The sequence below is a fragment of the Scyliorhinus torazame genome, chromosome 4 (genome assembly GCF_047496885.1).
Source record: "Scyliorhinus torazame isolate Kashiwa2021f chromosome 4, sScyTor2.1, whole genome shotgun sequence".
In the NCBI taxonomy this organism is placed as follows: domain Eukaryota; kingdom Metazoa; phylum Chordata; class Chondrichthyes; order Carcharhiniformes; family Scyliorhinidae; genus Scyliorhinus; species Scyliorhinus torazame.
The window spans coordinates 290543531-290555576 of NC_092710.1; the positions used below are offsets into that span (position 1 = coordinate 290543531).

Sequence of the window (12046 nt, forward strand, 5' to 3'; positions counted from 1 at the left end):
ACCTTCCCCAGGAAGTCCACACATCCGGGGTGTCGCTCCCAACTTGGCTCGCAGCTCCAGGACCGGTCCTTCTCCGTAGGCACGTCCGACTCCACAAGGCGGACCCCTTAGTGGACAGGATTCACCTGCTCCACGCCAACCCTCAATATGCCTACGATGAGTTCCCGACGGCCGCCACGATACTGTCTCACTCAGGGACCTGGCACCGTCAGGTTCCACCCCAACACACTCCCCCACCCATGCGCCCCCCCCTCTCACCGTACCGCCAACACTGACCCCACCAGACCACCCCCCCCCCCCCCCCACTTTCCGCACAAGAGGATGAAGAGTGTTTTGGCACGCTCCCGGAGTTCCCCAATGACTGGCCAGCATCAGCACTGCCACCACCGCCATCGGTGCTACCTCCACCACCACCCGCACCGACCTCGCCGCCACCGTTATGCACTCCCAACGAAGCACCAAAGCACCGGATCGGCTGAACCTTTGACGGACTCCGGACCGTCATCATGGACTTTTTTTTTCTTCTTAACACTGTACATACTTGCACTATTTGCATATGGTTTCACATCACCCCCGCCGGACTCATTTTGAACAGGGGGTGAATGTGGTGAACCACTGTATTAGGCGATGTAAGGTAGGACCTGCACTACAGGTTCGCCGGTAGCCCCTGCCGGCTGGCTCTGCCCACTAAGAACTGTATAAATATGCATGACCTCCAGTGCCCTGCCATTTCGCCAGCTGCAGCAGGAGGCCACACATCTGACTGCAATAAAGCCACAGTTGTACCCAACCTGTGTCTTTGTGCAATTGATCGCGCATCATGGCTGTGACTGCTGCTGCCTCACGGCGCCGAGGACCCAGGTTCAATCCCGGCCCCAGGTCACTGACCGTGTGGAGCTTGCCAAAAGATTCTCCCTGTATCTGCGTGGGTCTCACCCCCACAATCCAAGAGATGTGCCTGGTAGGTGGGTTGGCCACTCTAAATTGCCCCCTAATTGGAAAAGAATTGGGTACTCTAAATTTATTTAAATTAGAAAAATAATGGCTGTGACTGGAAGTTAAACAACAGAGCTTTAACCCAATTAACCTGTTAAACCAGTTAACCTTCTTCCTAAACCTGTCCTCAGGAACATGCTGCAGGTTAAAACCAGCTTGCGCCTCGATACCGGCTTTCCATGACCACCTCCGTGGTCTTTCTGTGACATCACATCCACCGGCATCCCCCTGAAATGGGGGCAGTGCCTGGCTGAAGGTTCACCTCCTAGGGTGATAACAACCCTCACAATGGCTCTGGGCTCTCTTTTTAAGCAGGTAAATGAAAAGCAGGGATATGGGGGGAAAAGCAAGCTAATGACATTAAATGCTAAATGGATAGCTCTTCTAGTAAAACAGTACAAGTACAAAACCCTGAATGTAGTCTTTCAGTACTGTATAATGTTATGATTTCACTTTGAGTAGTTTTGGCATGATAAAACGGGTTATAGGTTTAATTATTTCTCTTAATATATTCCAAATAGTGCTTTTGCAAGTGCCGTCTGACCTCTGATAGAGAGCTCCATGAATTAATTTTCCATGTGATGTGGCTGACAGGAGGTTAAAGCAGAGTGTAGCGTAGTAGAGATACATGGCATCATATGATTGCCTACTCCATTCATACTCCCATCGCCAGCCAGCACATCATGGAAACCTTTGTGAAAATAAAACACTCGTCCTTTCCTTTTCAGGACCGTGTATGATTTCCTAGTAAACTTCCTGCTTCCTTTGAGTCGCGTCACTTATTGTCGGAAATACTTTTGCCATGGAGTTGGAAATACTCATTCCTCCCCTTCCCTATCATCGACCAGAAATGTAGAAGTTAACTCTGAGCACTCGGTGAAGAAGTGGAGTTGTTGTTAATGAAAGAATCGTGTGTCGTAGGAACAAACTCTTCCTGCAGGTAACGGTTGTAAACTTTACTCCCACAGATAAAAACAATCCCATTGCGGCAAATCTGAATAATTACAATATTACGTGACCAACTAAAGGACTTGCTTCAAAGAAGCTGTCCATCAAAGAGAGGTCACAGCTATAGGATGCTCCGTGATTTAAATAACTTTACACACTGCCTGTAGATTGCCTTCGTTGTGCTGCCCCCGGATACTTCTCCATACCGCTCCATATCGTATTGTTACGAAGGCCAACATGGCAACAATATTAGACATAGCAAGATCTCATGGCGAGCACTGAAATAAATTCACCAGATTCCGCGGGAACTGGTTAAAAGGAAAAGTTTGGCCAGGACACAGGGGAATATTTCTGTTCTTTTTCAACTAGTACCATGAATTCTTTAATGTCTCCTTGTACAATTAGAAGGGACATTGATTTTACATAAGAAATAGGAGAAAGCCCTCTTCCTGGGAGAAAACAAGTGCTAAAGGGGTGGCACGGTGGTGCAATGGTTAGCACTACTGCCTCACGGCGCTGAGGGCACAGGTCACTATATATGTGGAGTTTGCACGTTGTCTGTGTGGGTCTCACCCCCGCAACCCAGAAAGATGTGCAGGCTAGGTGGATTGGCCATCCTAAATTGGCCATCCTAAATTGTCCCTTAATTGGAAAAAAAAGGGATTGGATACTCTAAAATTTAAGAAAATGAAAACAAGTGTTAGAACATGGGGGCGATTCTCCGATTTGGAGGTCAAGTGTTTGCGCCGTCGTGAACAGGGCCTGGGCATGACCTATTCTGGCCCCCACAGGGGGCCAGCACAGCGCTGGAGCGGTTCACGCCGCTCCAGCGTCCTTACGCGGCGACAAATGGGCGCCGCGCCAACCCGCGCATGCGCAGTTGGGGCAGCCCAATCCTGTGCCTGCGCAGTTGGGCCGTGCCATCCTGCGCATGCACGCCAAATGTCTTACGCACGCCGGCCCCTCACCAACATAGCGCCGGTGTTCTGGGGCCGCGTGTGGAAGGAGGTAGGCCCGGGGGGGGGGGGGAGAGGCCGGCCCGCCGATCGGTGGGTCCCGATCGCAGGCCAGACCCCATCGGAGGCCACCCCGGTGAAGGAGCCCCCCTCCCTCACCCACAGGCCGCCCCCCCCCCAGCATTGCCGCAGAGTTCCCGCCGGCAGCGACCAGGGGTGGACGGCGCCGGCCAGAACCTGTCGTGTCGTAGCGGCCGCTCGGCCCATCCGGGGGTGCGGTGTGAATCGCGTGCCGCTGGTTTCCGGGGGTGGGAGAATCGCGTGCGGGGGTCGGGGCGGCGTGGCGCGATTCGTGTGGCACCCCGGCTATTCTCCCACCAGGCATGGGGGGGGAGAATAGCGGCCCATATCTTTTTCAAATATATTCGGCGTCCGGTGGTAAAGTTTAGAAATCCTTTATTGAGGTACGCCGTTCACACATCGTCAGAGAAACCAACCTGCAGACGGTGATGTACAAGATTATTTATATCAACTCACGCCAGTGGCGCACTGGTTAGCATTGCTGCCTCACGGTGCTGAGGTCCCAGGTTCAATCCCGGCTCTGGGTCACTGTCCGTATGGAGTTTGCACATTCTCCCTGTGTTTGCGTGTGTTTCGCCTCCACAACCCAAAAACTGTGCTGGGAAGGTGGATTGATCACGCTAAATTGGCCCTTAATTGGAAAAAATGGATTGGGTACTCTAAATTTTAAAAAAAAATTTGGTTGCCGAATTCTCCACCACCGGATATTCGGCGGGGGCGGGAATTGCGCCGCGCCGGTTGGCGGGCCCCCCCCCAGATGGGCCGAAGTCCCGCCGCTAAAATGCCTGTCCCGCCGGCGTAGATTAAACCACCTACCTTACCGGCGGGACCAGGTGGCGCGGGTGGGCTCCGGGGTCCTGGGGGGGGCGCGGGGCGATCTGGCCCCGGGGGGTGCCCACACAGTGGCCTGGCCTGCGATCGGAGCCCACCGATCCGCGGGCGGGCCTGTGCCGTGGGGGCACTCTTTTCCTTCCGCCTTCGCCACGGTCTCCACCATGGCGGAGGCGGAAGAGACTTCCTCCACTGCGCATGCACGGGAATGCCGTCAGCGGCCGCTGACGCTCCTGCGCATGCGCCGCCCGGAGACGTCATTTCCGCGCCAGCTGGCGGGGCACCAAAGGCATTTCCCGCCAGCTGGCGGGGCGGAAATTCGTCCGGCGCGGGCCTAGCCCCTTAAGGTTGGGGCTCGGCCCCCAAAGTTGCGGAGCATTCCACACCTTTGGGGCGGCGCGATGCCCGACTGACTTGCGCCGTTTTGGGCGCCAGTCGGCGGACATCGCGCCGATACCGGAGAATTTCGCCCAGGATTTATGATTATTTAGAAAAACATAGTTTGATTAAAGATAGTGAGCATGGCTTTGTGAGGGGCAGGTGTTGCTCTTTTTAACGAGTGGAATACTATCCCACCAACGTCACCAATAATGTTACCAAATTAACTAGATATGGCAGTTATTAATGATAGTATTGCTTTTCAGAGCCGTCAGTTTTCAAATGATACCACCACAAGGCTTTACTGGATATTGATCAAAGACCAAACAACCAGTTAGTCAGTTCAAGTTCAAAGATAGTTTATTTACACACAAGGTTTACTTCGACATGCAACATAAAACACTACAAGTTAAACTACACCTAACAACTACAATAACCTATACTTAACTTCAGGGCAACCGGCTCTATGCAGATGAACAAGGCCTTTGTCCGGATCTTGCGTGGCTGGGTAGAAGAAGTGGCTTCGTTTCTGATGGGCTCAGCCGTCTGGTAGCGATCGTTGGTCTTGAACTTGTCTTCTGGTTATAATGCTACACTTGGTTTTAGACGTAGGCCGGGGCCAAGAGAGACCGAACACATGGCCGTGTCTCTTTTTATCCCTCTGGGATTTTGCGCTCTTTGGGGTGGTGCTTAGCTTTGGACCCAATAATGCGACAGGCTTCGGTCACTGCCTTCGTTTTGGCCAATAAAGGGGCGGGTGCCTTGATGGCTGGGTGTGTCCTTAGCGGTCATTGACCTTGGCTGTTTGGGTTTTCTTAGCAAAGAAATGGCGCCGGTTAGTCTGCATCTGTATCGGTTACCTGAATACAGTTCTTTTGTTCTGGGGAAATGGGCCATTAGAATGCAAATGAGCGGGGGTTTTGATCGCATCTAGCTATCTGGGTTGCAAATACACACACAAGCTCTGAGTGTGTCTGAGTCCTGGGTTGGTATAATTCCCATGGTCCTTTGCAGGTGGCCATTTGAGATGGCTACACAGATCATGCCTCACAAGCCTCGTTGAATTGTTTGAGGGTGTGACGAGACACATTGATGCAGGTCGTGCAGTGGATGTGGTGTATATGGATTTCAGTAAGGCATTTGATAAGGTTCACTGCGGTAGGCTCATTCAGAAAGTTAGGGGGCATGGAATACAGGGAAATCTGGCTGTCTGGATACAGAATTGGCTGGCCGAAAGAAGACAGCGAGTGGTAGTGGATGGAAAGTATTCCGCCTGGAGGTCGGTGACCAGTGGTGTCCCACAGGGATCTGTTCTGGGACCTCTGCTCTTTGTGGTTTTTATAAATGACTTGGATGAGGAAGTGGAAGGGTGGGTTAGTAAGTTTGCCGATGACATGAAAGTTGGTGGAGTTGTAGATAGTTTTGAGCGTTGTTGCAGGTTACAACAGGACACTGACAGGATGCAGAGCTGGGCTGAGAAGTGGCAGATGGTTCAACCTAGATAAATGTGAAGTGATTCATTTTGGAAGGTCGAATTTGAATGATGAATACAAGGTAAAAGAAAGGATTCTTGGAAGTGTGGAGGAACAGAGGGATCTTGGGTCCACCTTCATAGATCCCTCAAAGTTGCCACCCAAGTTGATAGGGTTGTTCAGAAGGCGTATGGTGTGCTGGCTTTCATTTTAACAGGGGGATTGAGTTGAAGAGCCGTGAGGTTTTTCTGCAGCTTTATAAAACCCTGGTTAGACCACACTTGGAATATTGTGTCCAGTTCTGGTCGCCTCATTATAGGAAGGATGTGGATGTTTTGGAGAGGGTGCAGAGGAGATTTACCAGGATGTTGCCTGGACTGGAGGGCATGTGTTATGAAGAAAGGTTGAGGGAGCTAGGGCTTTTCTCACTGGAGCGAAGAAGGAAGAGAGGTGACTTGATAGAGGTGTACAAGGTGATGAGAGGCATGGATAGAGTGGATAGCCAGAGACTTTTCCCCAGGGTGGAAATGGCTGTCATGAGGGGACATAATTTTAAAGTGATTGGAGGAAGGTATAGGGAGATGTCAGAGGTTGGTTCTTTACACAGAGAGTGGTGGGTGCATGGAATGCACTGCCAGCAGAGGTGGGGGAGTCAGAGTCATTAGGGACATTTAAGTGACTCTCGGACAGGCACAAGGACAGCAGTAAATTGAAGGGGTGTAGGTTAGGTTGATCTTAGATTAGAAGAAGTGGTCAGCACAACATCATGGGCCGAAGGGCCTGTACTGTGCTGTACTGTTCTATGTTCTATGTTCTAATGGAAAAGTCCATTGACCTCGGGCGAGATTCTCCGGTCGCCGGCGGACGCGACCGGAGAGCCCCGTCCATGGTTCATTAGCTTAGTTTTAGCAGTTGATTTGTTTAGTCGGTGATTAGCTTACTTCACCCTCTACAGTCTCCCCCTTTGGTTCCTCGAACAATATCAAAGAGAATCATTTAATTAAGCAAGCTTGCAAAAGGTGGCACAAGTACACATCTCTAAGCACCTTTAATGGTCTTCATATGTTAGAGACAGGCTTCAACACCTGTGATGAGTGAGCCTTAAAAGCCTGCATTTTAAAAATAGGAAGCATGTCTGTGGTGTAGGAAGGGGCGGCAAGACCTTTAGAGGGGCATAATCTGAGCAGGGGCTATTTGTTTACAGCAACATTTAATAAGCAGAAAAACACAATACAGAATGAGAAGGATAATAAAGAATAAGATCAAGCCTTGAACTAATGAGGTTCCCAAAGTGCCCAGCCATCCAGTAGGCCAGCTCCATAAGGTGGAGGATGGAGGTTGCTTAAGCTTTTCTACCTCGTTTGGATCTGGTCTGCCAGATTAGTGATCTCTTCAGATTTATCCAGAATGTAGGTGCAACACTCAGCCCCTATCAGGGCGCAAGTGCCCCCTTTCTCAGCAAGGATAAAATCCAGGGCCATGTGGTTTTGAACGGCAACCATTTCATCATAAATTTTAATAAGGCCTTCCGAGGTGTCATTGGCCACCTTTTCAAGCACAGAGGCCTTGTTAATAGACTCCCTTGCCAGTTTGGCTGTCCCATACCAGGGACCAGGATGGAGAAGAATCTCTCCGTCTCCATGTTGGCTCACCTCGTCCTCCACCAATGGAGCGGCACTAGAAGGGATGTAGAATGACGGATATAGGGTATAACATACCCCAAATAATAAGATCCAGGGATGGCACATGGCACAGTGGTTAGCACTGCTGCCTACGGCGCTGAGGTTCGGATCCCGCCCCTGGATCGCTGTCCATGTGGTGTTTGCACATTCATCATCATCGGTGTCACTTTCGGAATTGGAGGACTCAGATTCTCCTAGGCAGGCTTCACAAAATTGCATTTTTCGTTGTTCCTTCTGTAACATATTCAAGTCAGGGTACAGGCGAGATGGGTGAGATCCCGCAGGTGGACCCGGTCCTCCCAATCCTGTTCTTCCCTTAATCGTTTTTGGAGTTCTTTATTTTCAATCCAATTTTTTCCGATTTAAGTTTTTCTTTTTGCAGTTGTTCATGGGCCACTTTAAGTTGTTTTTTTTTGCATTAGTCAAATTGTGATCATACTGGAACTGCTGGATAATCGCGCAACACTGATGGACCTGTCCCATTACGGCTAGGGACTCGTTTTTTATCGTTCAAACGTGTCATCTTTCCCCAGACTCCTTTTATATCTTCCAAGGACCACTGTCTTTTTGAGGCACCATGGTCTGGAGTCTCCGATCCCCGACAGCAGAATCACGTTTGCTGGGCGGAGAATCCCCAATTGCATTTTCCACTGTTCCTTCTGTAACATCCCCAAAGACGCCGAAATCGGGGTCACGATGCTCTGCCCCTTGAAAAGCGGCGTACTCACAGAGTACAGTACACGCCGTATCCACGGCCTGCATATGTTGGCTGAGGCCCGCCTCGCGATGCTCCGTCCCCGACTGAGCGAGTTCCCGATGGCGTGGGACGTGTGTGGTCTCACCTGTCGGGAACTCAGCGTGGTGGCTGCGGGCTCAGTCCAGCGCCGCCATAGTTGGGGGAGGGCCTATCCGCAGGCAGTGGGGGACATTATTCTGGGCTGGGGGCACTGTGTTGGGGCGCTCCAGGGCACGCGAGCTGGCTGAAGGGGGGACTATTTCACGGGCCAGGTCCGCAATCGGCATCCGCCATGAAGCACGGCTCGGCCACTGCAGGCCATCACTGTGCGCATGCGCAGCCACGGACCAAGCAATTCTCCAGGCTGTATCGGTAGCTAGAGCCAGGTGCTCTACGCTGCCTCCCTAGTATCCCTCAGCAAAACGGGGAATCGGTGGCCATTTTGCGCCAGTTTTCCTGCCACCGTTCCCACGCCGGCGTGAGGACATAGTTTCCAAATCGGAGAATCCAGCCCCATATTTTTGTTCGATCTCTGTACAGGTTTTGGGTATCTCAAATTGTTGCTCTGTTACAATTTGCAAAGAATTTAATCTTCGGTAACATTTAATGGGGCCCGCTCGCCTTTTACCGTAGTAGGTAGTTGCTGGTTCTTTTTCTCAGCCATGGTACTGATTTTGTCAGGGAGTCTCGAGCCGCAGGGCTTCTTAGCCAGATCGGTGGACTGTCACAATCACCGCCGAATTACTTCGGATCTCTGAACAAAGAACAAAGAACAATACATAGAACATAGAACATAGAACATAGAACAATACAGCGCAGTACAGGCCCTTCGGCCCACGATGTTGCACCGAAACAAAAGCCATCTAACCTACACTATGCCATTATCATCCATATGTTTATCCAATAAACTTTTAAATGCCCTCAATGTTGGCGAGTTCACTACTGTAGCAGGTAGGGCATTCCATGGCCTCACTACTCTTTGCGTAAAGAACCTACCTCTGACCTCTGTCCTATATCTATTACCCCTCAGTTTAAAGTTATGTCCCCTCGTGCCAGCCATATCCATCCGCGGGAGAAGGCTCTCACTGTCCACCCTATCCAACCCCCTGATCATTTTGTATGCCTCTATTAAGTCTCCTCTTAACCTTCTTCTCTCCAACGAAAACAACCTCAAGTCCGTCAGCCTTTCCTCATAAGATTTTCCCTCCATACCAGGCAACATCCTGGTAAATCTCCTCTGCACCCGCTCCAAAGCCTCCACGTCCTTCCTATAATGCGGTGACCAGAACTGTACGCAATACTCCAAATGCGGCCGTACCAGAGTTCTGTACAGCTGCAACATGACCTCCCGACTCCGGAACTCAATCCCTCTACCAATAAAGGCCAACACTCCATAGGCCTTCTTCACAACCCTATCAACCTGGGTGGCAACTTTCAGGGATCTATGTACATGGACACCTAGATCCCTCTGCTCAGCCACACTTTCAAGAACTTTACCATTAGCCAAATATTCCGCATTCCTGTTATTCCTTCCAAAGTGAATCACCTCACACTTCTCTACATTAAACTCCATTTGCCACCTCTCAGCCCAGCTCTGCAGCTTATCTATATCCCTCTGTAACCTGCTACATCCTTCCACACTATCGACAACACCACCGACTTTAGTATCGTCTGCAAATTTACTCACCCACCCTTCTGCGCCTTCCTCTAGGTCATTGATAAAAATGACAAACAGCAACGGCCCCAGAACAGATCCTTGTGGTACTCCACTTGTGACTGTACTCCATTCTGAACATAGGTTCTGTACAACTGTAGCATGACGTGCCAGTTTTCATACTCGATGCCCCGTCCAATGAAGGCAAGCATTCCGTATGCTTTCTTGACTACTTTATCCACTTGTGTTGCAATTTTCAAAGATCTGTGGACCTGCACGCCCACATCTGTCTGACTTTCTATCTTCCTAAGTGTTTTGCCATTTACGGTATATTTCCCACCTATGTTAGACCTACCAAAATGCATAACGTCATATTTGTCCGGATTAAACTCCATTTGCCATTGCTCTGCCCAAGTCTCCAACCCATCTTATCCTGCTGTATCTTCTGACAACCCTCAACACTATCTGCCTCTCCATCAACCTTGGTTTCATCCGCGAACTTACTTATCAGTCTGGCTACATTTTCCTCCAAATCGTTTAGGTATACTACAAACAACAGAGGCCCTAGCACCGATCCCTGTCGAACACCACTAGTCACAGCCTTCCATTCAGAAAAATACCCTTCTACTGCTACTCTGTTAGGGGGCCTCGAGCAGACAACCAAACGGGAGGGGTTCGGGGTCACGTGGGGGAAGCACCGATTCCAGACAATGGCCGAGGACTTTTTAAAGTGAAGAGGTGTCCCTCACTCCGGGGGGGCAGATATGACCGATGAAGGTCCGGACACCTCGTGCGAAATTCTCCGTTATCGGCGGAAAGGCAAAAAACGGCGCAAATCTGACTTGCGTCACGTCGGAAAAATGGGTCGAAAGTCTCCGGCCCGAAATGGGCTAGCAGCGACTTAACGGGATCCGCGCTTACGCAGTGGTTCACGCCGTGCAGCGTCATACGCACCGCACGGCGTGACGGCTCATAAGGCCGCGCAGCTCCCCCCCACCCGACCGGAACATCCGACCGCAACACCCGACTGGATGGCTGGCCGCCGCTCAGCCCCGAGGTTCGAGTCACGGGATGTGGAGGCGCTCCTGGATGCGGTGGAGCAGAGGAGGGACGCCCTGTATCCCGGGCACGGCCGCAGAGTTGCCCCATGCCACAGCCGGCGTCTGTGGAGGGAAGTGGCAGAGGCCGTCACCGCTGTGGCCCTGACACCACGGACAGGCACCCAGTGCCACAAGAAGGTGAACGACCTCGTCAGAGCAGGCAGGGTGAGCCTCCCCATATCCCCCATATTCCCCCCTCCCCCATATCCCCCCTCCCCCATATCCCCCCTCCCCCATATCCCCCCTCCCCCATATCCCCCTCCCCATATCCCCTTCCCTCATATCCCCCATATCCCCCCTCCCCCATATCCCCCCTCCCCCATATCCCCCCTCCCCCATATCCCCCCTCCCCCATATCCCCCCCTCCCCCATATCCCCCATATCTCCCCTCCCCCATATCCCCCCTCCCCCATATCCCCCCTCCCCCATATCCCCCCTCCCCCATATCCCCCCTCCCCATATCCCCCCTCCCCCATATCCCCCTCCCCCATATCCCCCATATCCCCCCTCCCTCATATCCCCCATATCCCCCCTCCCCATATCCCCCATATCCCCCCTCCCCCATAACCCCCCTCCCCCATATCCCCCCTCCCCCATATCCCCCTCCACCATATCCCCCTCCCCCATATCCCCATATCCCCCCTCCCCCATACCCCCATATCCCCCCTCCCCCATATCCCCATATCCCCCCTCCCCCATATCCCCCATATCCCCCCTCCATCATATCCCCCCTCCCCCATATCCCCCATATCCCCAAGTGAATCCAGCCCTAACTTTAACCTCTGCAATGCACGCCCAACCGATGGCGTGCATTTATATACCTGCCGAACAGTGTTGCCTTTTACCCCTGCCACCACCCCCCCCCCCACAGGATAAGCGCACACACAACAATAGGGAGCATGTGAGGACTGGAGGAGGCCCCGCTGATGAGAGGCCACTGACCGAACACGAGGAAAGGGCCCTGGAACTGGCTGGCGGACCTGATGACCGGGAGGTTGCTGATGCAGAGGTCGGGGGCGTAGTAGCAAGTGAGCCACCGACAGCCCGTCCCCATATCCCCCCTCCCCTATATCCCCCTCCCCCATATCACCTGATCACTGCCTGATGTCTAACCATGCATGCTTCATTGTGTATCGCAGGACCAAACGTCCAGGCACCCATCCCCGCAGATGCAGACCGCCCGCAGGATGCCCCTCGGAGGCCACGGGAGAC

At 52.1% G+C, this 12046-nt stretch overlaps 1 long non-coding RNA gene across 1 annotated transcript in view; it reads left to right on the forward strand.

The window, feature by feature from the left end:
* Positions 1 to 1151: 1151 nt before the first annotated feature.
* The window catches only part of LOC140411744 (uncharacterized), a 41860-nt gene continuing 30965 nt past the window's right edge, over positions 1152 to 12046 (forward strand). Inside the window, exon 1 of the long non-coding RNA XR_011940986.1 lies at positions 1152 to 1311. This is a non-coding gene — a long non-coding RNA (uncharacterized lncRNA). The remainder of the gene's footprint in view (positions 1312 to 12046) is intronic.